The sequence below is a fragment of the Trichosurus vulpecula genome, chromosome 4, assembly GCF_011100635.1.
Source record: "Trichosurus vulpecula isolate mTriVul1 chromosome 4, mTriVul1.pri, whole genome shotgun sequence".
NCBI classification, from domain to species: domain Eukaryota; kingdom Metazoa; phylum Chordata; class Mammalia; order Diprotodontia; family Phalangeridae; genus Trichosurus; species Trichosurus vulpecula.
This window is the reverse complement of record NC_050576.1, coordinates 305720605-305731207: the sequence shown is the minus strand read 5'-3', so window position 1 is coordinate 305731207 and position 10603 is coordinate 305720605.

The window sequence follows — 10603 nt, the reverse complement described above, 5'->3', positions numbered from 1 at the left end:
TATTCCATCAAGAATGCCTTATTATGGTGAAAGAATGCTTGAAAGGGCTGACAGCAGGTTTTTAAGAAATCATGATGCCAAAGAAATGAAATTTCACTGGTCCCTAGAGGGAAAACTGCAGGATAAAGGTGAAGTGTTACTTTAATTATTCTTGTTTGAATTCAGAGATCTTTGGATGGCAGGAAATATTTAATTAAAGCTAGAAAATGTAGGAATGAAGATTAAAAAAAAACAGAGGCAAGGTACTGAAACTGAAACACTCTTTAATATTTGTTACAAAAATAGATCCAATAATATTCTTCAAGTGTTTAATTGGTATCTGTTGCTACACATGCCTAGTGTCTTTTATTTTCCTGTACAATGCATCCATTATACTGCTGAGTTTCATTGATAAAGTTTTACATAATTTGTGTATTTACATAGTCAGCAGGTTCTGAGTTGCTGACTTAATAGGGCTGGAAAAATGAAACACTATAAACTGTCTACAGTTAAAGCATAAAGAAAATAACATCTGACTTTATTTTCATACATTGTTAGTATCTGAGGATAGATGAAGACATCAGTTTCACCTTATCAAACATTATCAGTTTAAGAAATAGAAAATCTCCGTAAGAGGTCATGGATTGAAAAAAATATTAAAATAAAATCAGACAGTGAGATGAGAACACTAAACTTACGGTCAGAGGTCCTGGGTGTGAGTTCTGACTTTAGCCATCATTTAATCTCTCTGAGTTTCAATTTATTCATATGGAATATGGCAGACAAAAGGTATATGCCTTAACTCCCACAATAATTTTAAGAAAAATGCTTTGTAAACCTTAAGGTTCTGTAGAGATATGAGCAATTATTATTTTGTGACTTGTAGCTCTGATATAGGAGAAGAAAGACAGAACTTAGAGTAAAAAAAAAAAACTAATTCTGATAATTACCAGGTGTGGGACTGTGGACAACTCACTCTCTTTTCTAAGTTCATTTCTTCCTCCATAAGACAAGGATGGTAGTACTTGCAAGACCTACATAATGGAAATCTGCCACTTACTCTCTGTCTGACCTTGGGCCTGTTTCTTCATCTGTTAAAACAGGAAGGTTGCAGGCGCATTTCACAGTTATGGTTCTCCAAACAAGGGAGAGATCAGAAAAAGTCAAACAGATTATTTTGATTGCATACAATTGAAAAGCTTTTGCACAAACAAAATCAACATAGCTAGGATAAGAAAGGCATCTGCCAATTGGGACAACATTTTTTGAATCAAATATGTTTGATAAGAGTCTGATATAGAAAAGACAGATGCAGATGATATATAGTTGTAGATGTAGACATAGGTAATAGATGCATTACAAGCCAATTATTTGAAGCACACCAAGTAGTTCATTTTAGTACAAGATGCTTCTATTTTTTCCTCAAAAAAAGTCAGGGTCTCATAAAGAGAAAAATCTAATGTTACTCGCAACAAAACTAAAGAATTTTTTAAAAAGTCAATTAAAAACATAAATATCTAGGACAATGTCCAAATGGATTGCTGCTCAAAAGCCATAAATACTGTTCTAAAAAGAATTAAAAATAATTTTTAAAATATGTGAAATATCGATCCAAAACATTAATATTAAAAGGAATGCACATTTTTAAAAAAATGTGAGGTTTGAATTCATGCAGAAAATGAGAAAAGATTTAAATAGTCTACATGGAAGAGGCAGCAGAAAGAGTCATACTAACACGCTTTTGTTGGCACTGTGAATAGGTCCAATCACTCTGGAAAACAATTGGGAATTATACTAAGAAAGTGACTAAAATGCCCTCATGTACTTTGACCCAGACAGCCTACTGCTAATCACATACTCTAGAGAGGTCAACAAAAGAAATATCTTGTATACTCCAAAATATTTGTAGCGGGACTTTTTGTTGTAGTAAAGAATTGAAAACAAAGTAGGTGCGTGTTGATTTGGAAATGGCCACATAAAACTTTGGAGTGTTAATTAATGCAATATTATTATGCCATAGGAAATGCTAGATAAAATGATAATAGCTAGCTTTTATTCTTATACATTTATACATTTTTATACATTTGTACATTATACATTTTTATACATTTATACATTTGTACATTATATATTTTTACACATTTATATCGTACTTCCAGGTTTGCTAAGTGCTTTGAAAATATCTCATTTTATCCTCACAACAATCCTAAAGGTGGGTGCTATTATTATCTGCATTTTTCAAATGGAGAAACTGAGGCAGGCAGAAATTAAATGACTTGCCCAGGATCACCCACCTGGTAGGTATACGAGGTCATATTTGAACCCAGGCCTTCCCGCTCCCACATCCAACACTCTGTCCACTGCACTAGCTGCTTCTATGACTTCTCTGAAGAATTCAAAGATGTGAGCAGACTTGCGGGAATTTGAGCAGAGTGAAGCACAAAACAACATACACAATGACTACAACAATTCAAATGTTAAGAATGACAAAAAAGAAAAAAAGAACACTCTGCAGTTATAATTAATGACCGAGTTTGGTTGTGAAGAAATGCTGAAAAAGCACATCTCCCTCCTTCCTTTGCAAAGGCTGGGAACTATGGATGTAGAACACTACATATCCTGCTAGGCTTGGTTGACGTGTTGGTTGGCTTAGCTGAACTGCTTACATTCTCTTTTTATTCCTTGTTGAAATGGTTCACTGGGCAGGGGAGAGAGGAGGAATGTATTTGGAAGTGAAAGCAATTTAACAAAAAAAGGATAGCAATCATTTTTTTAAATAAAAAAATAGAAGGTTGGACTGGATTGTCTCTAAGACTCCTTCCAGTTCCCTTTCTAAACCCCATGGTGCTACGACCTCATGAAATGATTGTGAGTAGAATACACTTTTAAAGATCTATATTTGTGTGAACCATCATTATATAAGCTGCCAGTGATGCTACATGGCTTCTGGTAATGCTATATGGACATTAATCATGGAATAACAAAACTATGAAGACACATAGTTGTTGGTTACCCAAAGGGAAATGGGGATAAGCATAGCAGGTGCAAGTGGGCATATTACCAATGGCATAAAAGTATTGAAACAATGGACTGGAAAAGGAGGTGTCCAGATTATGTAGAAAGGATATGTGATGTACTGGTATACATACTGTGTTAAAAGACTTAAAAAAAAAAGACCTCCCTCACCCCACCCCATCATGCTGGATGGACCCCCTGAGGAGCATTCATGGGAGAACATAGACAAGAGAGGCACAAGATGAGATGGCCGTGATGGCTTATGATCTGCACCTCTGGAGGGCCTTACCCATATAAGTGAAATCCAGACCAAAGTAAGTAAAGCTCTAGGAGAAAGGTGGACAGACTAGAAATAGATGTTAAGTCATATTACAAACTAACCGTCTGAGGCACATGGAGCATACATTCCAGTACAAATTGCTTCTTTTTTTTTCTTCAAAAATTTCTGGGTCTGAAAATTTCATAAAGAGAAAATCCTGATGTTATTGGCAACAAAACTAAGGGATTTTTTTAAAGGTCAATTCAACAAATTTTCCTTACTTTCATCACAGAAAGAAAGGCATGTGTTTCTTCTCACTCTAACAGCATTAGCATTGTGATTAAGAAGAATTTTATTTAATGTAACCATCTCCATCGCACTGTCCTGAGTGTGGTGCAGAAATCCTGAGAGCCTTAGAGGTCGCAACTCTGTTATTGCCAGAGAGACAGAGGGAAGGTAACAGCTGCCATAAAAGAATAGTTAGTTATTCCAGGAGCATAGCTGAGCCCCTAAGTTGCCAAATATTTCTAAAAGTCTGATTATTCACTTCTTGAGCTGTGTAGCAGTATATTTTGCTCAGATACCTCTCCACAAATTTTGACAAAGAGCTCATCAGGTTATTAGAAATATGACTTTGGGCATTTAGCCTTGTCTTTTGGGAGTGAGGATGGGGAAGAGAAAGAGAGAGAGAAAGAGAAAGAAGAGGAGAGTGGGAGAGAAAAGGGGAAAAGAGAGAGAGAAGGAAGAGGAGAGGAAAGAAAGAAGGAGGGAGAGAAAGGGGAAAAGAGAGAAAAAAGAGAGGAGAGGAGAGGGAGGGAGGAAAGGAAAGAGGAGAAGAGAGAAAAAGAGAAAATTGGGAGGGCAGGGAAGATAGGGAGGGAGGGAGGGAGGGAGAATGGATGTGGGAAAATGGATAACCTGTTATAAATTTTAATTATAATAATATTATGGAGGTAATAGTATAGGAGTTGTTTTTCTATCTGCTATTAAGAGACCTCCCTCTACCAACTATAAATCTGGCCAGAAGAAGAGGACAAAATAATTATATATTCCCCCTCAGTCTTTCAATAAAGGCAGAAAGAGCTTTCCATTTTAAATTTGTTTTGTTTTGTACCACATGTGGGTTAATTAGATAAACCCATGTCATGTGCCAGATTCAATCAGCCTGAAAATAATCAGAAAACCAGGTTTGGCACTGTTCATTTTGTTTTGGCTCAAGATGACAAAAGCACAAAATGTAAATTGGCTTTAGAAGGGAACATGTGTGTGGCATTGCCAGCTTTTCTTTCATGGGATTATCTCTAGCTGGCACCTGAGCCGCAGATGTTGCTCTGGGTGGCCATTAGACAAATCTACATGATGTAGAGGACCCATTTCCCATGATTAGACAGTGGACACCGCTATGAAGAGTCCTTCATTTACTGACTTTGTCATAGGCCAATATAAGCTTGCCAATGGTTTGGCAGGCAGTCAATTGAAAATACATGTTAAAGTTTAAAAAAAAATGAAAACACGATCTTGTTTGGCTGGATTTCCTTCTGCTCAGCCTCCTGGTGGCTTCCTTTTAGGTCCATTTCTTTCTTTATTGTTTTTTTTTTATCTTCCCGCGAGGCTAGAAATTCTAACTGAAAACATTCCTCAGCTCTGTCTCCCCCTTATGAAGCAGTTTGGTAGCAATTTTGTGGCCTTAGCATATCTAAAGTTAAAATGATGTCTACACTGTACAAAGTCAAGGTGGGATTTAGCAATTATTCAGTTAATGCATTTGTCAATGAACAGTAGTTGAGGTGGCTTTTCTGGCCTGTAAATCACCTATTTCTCTACGCAGATTAAGGTATTCAGGCGTCAGCTCTTCCCTTTACTTTGGGTTAGGTACATGGGTCTGGCTTTACCCTCTTGGAGTGGTTAACATTGGAGTTAAACAGAGGACTAAGCATTACTCTTTATGGAGCATTCCTTTAAAACCCCAACACTCCCATGCGAGCTAACACATTCAGTCTCCATACTGTGTTGTGAATGCATTTGTTTGTCCACTTTTCTCTTGGCTGAATGGACCAGGTACATGAGGGCACTCAGGGCTGAGGGAAAAGGCATTTAGAAAAGGGATGGAGCTGAATAAAAAGGGAAATGAAAGACGCCGAAGAAAAACATTGCTGACTTCACAATTTTGCAGAATGCTGTTGCTAAACATAACCCAAACACAATAGAAATACCACAGTGCTATGATTGTAGAAAAGTGAATAAATAGCTAATGAACAATGATGTAGAGAAAATGGTTCCAGTGAGACCTCATTTATCTAACACTGTCAGAAAGGAGATATTCTATAGAATTAAATTTCCAGATAATTGAAGCCTTACTCTTTTTAAGGGACACATTTTTGAGGGGAATCTTTCAAAAATATATTATAGACTTTCCTGACTGCTTAAACAGGGTTGAAAATAATTTAGCTTATTCTTTGTGACTCAGGGTCATCATTAAAAATACCAATAAATTGTTTCATGTTGTGACACAACTATGTCTTCATAGACATGTATATATCCTAGATGTAAGAAATGGGAGGAGGAGTTTTGTTTCCACAGAACTAAAGGTGTGCTTCCCTGCCCTCCCCCACCCCAGCTTTAGCAGAGACCAGGCCTCAAGGTCGGTCAGGTGAGAGGTCAGAGGCTTGCACGCATGTGCATACTTTTTGAGAAGGCAATCTAGGGAATTAGAGAGGCCAAACCCACTTGAACCTGTTCAAGCTTATCTAGGGTCTGGTCTTGGTCAAGAATCCAGGCCTACTGATTTGCATCATTTGCATATGTTAAAGAGGGAAAGTAGGGGAAGTAAAAGATTATAGTTTAATCCTAAACTAAGACAAGGAAAATCTAATTAACTTCACTTTTGCTTCTGTATCCTTATTATCCTATTTATATAGACTGTATAACCTAGGAAAACTATGTAAAAACAAAGATTGTAAACTAACCATGACTCTAGCAGGAGTGGAGGGAATGGTTACCCCTGCTCCTGCAGCTGTATGAGTGTGAGTGTTCCCTCGAGCACTACACCTGCTCTCTCAGGGAGTGTAATAAAATACCTTCCTCTGCCCACTCTGGTCCTGACTTCTTTGGGTGTGAATGGGCAAATCACATGGATTTTTCCTAAGGTCAAGGGAAGTAACAGGCAGCTCCTGGATCTTGTCTTGGGGTGTCCTATGATCTCCACTGTGGTGTTAAGAGGGCTACCACTCTGGATTCCCTTGGGGAACCCTGTGGTCTACATGGCCTTCTTAAGGGGACGTTACATGGGACTTCCGGCCCTGTCTTGGGAGCCTTGTGATCTTACTGCCATCCTAAGGGGCCATCACTTGGGTCTTCCTTAGGGTCTGACCCCTAGGAGGCCCTGTGATCCCCACAGATTAAGGGATGGCTACCACTTGGTCTTCCTCTGGGAGTCCTGTGGTCTGTACAGCCTTCCCTAGGGAATATCACAGGGTTCTTCTTCAGGACTTTGGCCCTGCCTAGGAAGTCCAGTGATCCCCAAAACCACGTTTCTCACATAGAGTATCTAGTACTGTTTATCTTTGCACTAAGTGAACCCATTTAGTTGTGTTGTTTTTTATAGTTTTTTCCTCCTTTCTCTTCCCTTACTGTCAGGCTTATTTTTTTTTTTTTTTGCTGCCTCTTATTTCTACTTTCCATGTATTTGCCTAAAGCATCCTTTGTTTGCCTAAATTAGCCCATGATTAGTGCTTTTTTATCCACTGTAGAATGGAACAACCAGTGTACACCAGTGTAAGGAGCTTTTGGAGGCAGATTCTGCGGGCAGAAGAGAAGTTTTCAATCTGGCTGTCTGGTTTTCTGGGAGATGTAGTTCCAGTGCAGGGAGAGATGAAATTACCCTCATGGGAGCAGTGCAAAGACATACAGGGTTGAGAGGAAACCATGGGGATTCACATAATTTTGAATGAACGAGATGGAATGGAAGTTTGGGCTGGAGACTAGAGGTTATGAGCAAGGCATTTGATATAGCTGGCCCTGATCCAACCCCCTCACCCATGAACTCTGTGACTGCTATCTCAGCCCACTGTGGACAATGGAGCAACCAGGTGGTGCGGGTTTTCTCCCAGTGATAGAAGACTCAAGCTGAAGTGTTTGACTTTTCCCCACCCCCTTTGCCTTTCTGAGTGGGGCAGAAATTGATTTTAAAAGCTTATTCTGTTCAGTGGAATTTCCTTCCAATTTCTATTTAAGCTGTTTGTTTTCCTCTTGCTAGCTAGATAAAATCCTCTAACTATAACAGCTGTTGCTCTGAGTTGCTTTATTCTCCAATGGGGGAGAAGGCTACAGAAGAGAGGAAGGGTAAGTAGTTTGTGACACACAGATATAGAACCCTAGAGATGGGTTCACTCCTGCGACCCTCTCCTTTGATTGGTAGGTAGTAAATCATTTCACAAGAGTCCCAGTTCATTCAGACTACTTCATTATTAGCTCCACTCCTCAGACTTTTCTACCTCCTTCCCAATAACCTTTCCCTGCTTTGGTACCCTTCCACCCCAGCCCACCATTAATTTCCCTCTCCTTTGAATACGTTATCTTCCTTTATTAGAATGTAGGCTCCTCAGGATGGTTTCAGAAAAACCTGGAGAGACTTAAATGCGCTGATGCTGAGAGAAGTGAGCAGAACCAGGAGAACACAGGAACAGCAACACTGTGCAATGATTGACTTAGCTCCTCTCGGGAAGATAACAATCCAAGACAATTCCAAAGTACTCATGATGGAAAATGCTATTCATATTTTTGTGTTTTTTTTTCTGTTTCTTCTTTCACAATATGACTAATGTGATACACTTTACATGATGGTGCATGTATAACCTATATCAGATTGCTTGCCATCTTGGGGAAAGAGGAGGGGAGGGAGGAAGGAGAAAAATTTGGAACTCAAAATCTTATAAAAAATGAATGCTGAAAATTGCCTTTACATGTAATTGAAAAAAAAATACTATTTTAGTATTAAAATACATTTAAAAAAAAAAAGAATGTAGGCTCTTAGTGAGTAGGAATTGTCTTTGCATTTCCCAGAATTTAGCCCAGTGACTGGCACGTAGTAAGAATTTAATAAATGCTCTAGCTATCTATCTATCTATCTATGAGTTGTCTTCCTCCATTAGAATGCAAACTCCTTAAGGGTGGGGAATGTCTCTCTCTCTCTTTTTTTTAATTGTATTTTTATTCTTAGAGCTTAACACAGTGCCTGGCACATAGTAGGCACTTAATAAATGTTTATTGATTGATTAAAATAGCATAAAAACTAGATGATGGGTTCAGAGTGAAGGCCTTAGGGGTTCTCCTAGGAATAAAGTACATGAATTTTAGCTCAGGGACTTTGTGACATCTATTTTGGCTGCTCAGAGTCCTTTTAATGCTGACTTTCAGCTTCTGGGTGGTATTCCAAATAGTTGAGATAATTGGATCTGTAACCTCTGAACAAGTGAGGCTTTACTATTTATATCCTGACTCTGCTGAATAAACATTCCATTTTTATTCTGTATATATTTTGTCTAGCGTTTACTCACTGTTGATATGTATTTATATATGTATTCATTGAACCAATGAACATCTACATTGAAAATTAAAGTTATTTTATAGTTGTCAGTTGGGAAACCTCAATTATTTTCCTTGTTGTTCCCTTTGAAGCCTAAATCTTTATTTCCAAAACTCTCCCAAATACTTACACTTAAAAAATTTATCAGAATTTTTCATATGCTTTAGTGTTAAGGTCCGTAGCTCTTAAATTGGACCATACTTAGACCTTGCTGTTGTTCAGCTATTTTCAGTCCTATCTTACTCTTCATGACCCCTTTTTGGATTTTTTTGGTAAAGATAATGGATTTGTTTTCCATTTCCTTCTCAAGCTCATTTTACAGATGAAGAAACTGAGGCAAACAGGATTAAGTGACTTGCCGAGGATCACATAGTAATTATCTGAGGCTGGATTTGAATTCAGGTCTTCCTGAGTCTAGGCACAGCAATCTAACCACTAAACCATATAGCAACTTCCATTGAGAACTTATATCAGATCCAATGTGATAATATTTGTAAAAAGTGTTTGGAGTAGTGCCTGGCACATAGCACATGGTGCTATAAAATGCTTATTTCCTTTCCTCTTCCCTATAAGTCTACCCAAAACACTATTTCAACAACAAATTACTTAATACTTAAACACTTGAGACCAACTCAGTATAGGCTCATTTTTAATTGGTTGGTTGCCTTATTGAACAATAAAACTATCAAGACCGATATCCTATGATTTGGAGTATTCTCATAAAAGGAAGATCAGCATTCCATGTATCTCTGTTTGTAAGACTATCAGGGGGCTTCTGGAACAATCCTATTGACTGACTTAATAGGGCATGATAGTTAAAACTGATACGACCAGATTCTTGAGGTTGCTTGGGACAAAGTCATTGTGTGACAGCAGTGCTCACACTTGTGTGCTTTTATGGATACTTGGCTGACTCGTATTGTTTGACCTTGACCAAATGAAACCAGATTAAACTGTTTTGCCACCTTTAGTTAGTTGTCTGTCATTGTGGATTGTTAAATGGTGTGTATTAAGTGTTGGATTTTGTGCCATTCTCTTGTCTTTCATTACTTTTTTTTTGTTGTGTTTTTAATTCTGTGGATTTTAAGTGTAATGGTTTCCCCTTTTCGGACTAAATCTGCTGATTGAAAGGGGCGGGCAGAGACAAAGACAAATGTGAGACTTGCATATGAAAAACAAGAAGGTGTCCCACAGAAACAAGGCACTTTATCAGGGCAAAGACTGCCATTCCCAACAGCTCATTTGCCCAAAACTAGCAGGAGAACTTTTCAGTTAAAAATTAGGTAACCCTGAGCCCCAGAACTGTTTTATGATTGTTGGACAAATGACCACAGCTTCATTGTGGCTTAGCCTGCACAGGTAAAGATTTATTGAAGAGACGGGGTTGATCACTAAGTTAGAGGGAGCTCTCTCACTAAGCAAATTAGCCCTGAATCAGGAAGATTGAGCAAAGACCTGAATCTGGAGAAAGAGAAGGTTATACCTCTCAGTATAGTCACCTGCTTCCTGGAGGGTAAAAACCCTGCAGAGGTCAAGCTAAGGGACTGGAATTAGAGAGTGTCTGCAAGTCCCAGGCTAAAGGACTCTGCCCTTTGTGGAAGAGCACAGACACTACCCGATAGTACAGGGGGCCAGACCAGCAAAGGAGTAGAGCTGCCTATCAGAGGAGTTAGCCTGGCCTAGCAAAGAAGCACATCTCAGAAGCATAGTGGTCTAACCTAGCAGCAAAGTAGCCCAGCTTAGCAGCAGAGTGGCCTTGTATAGAC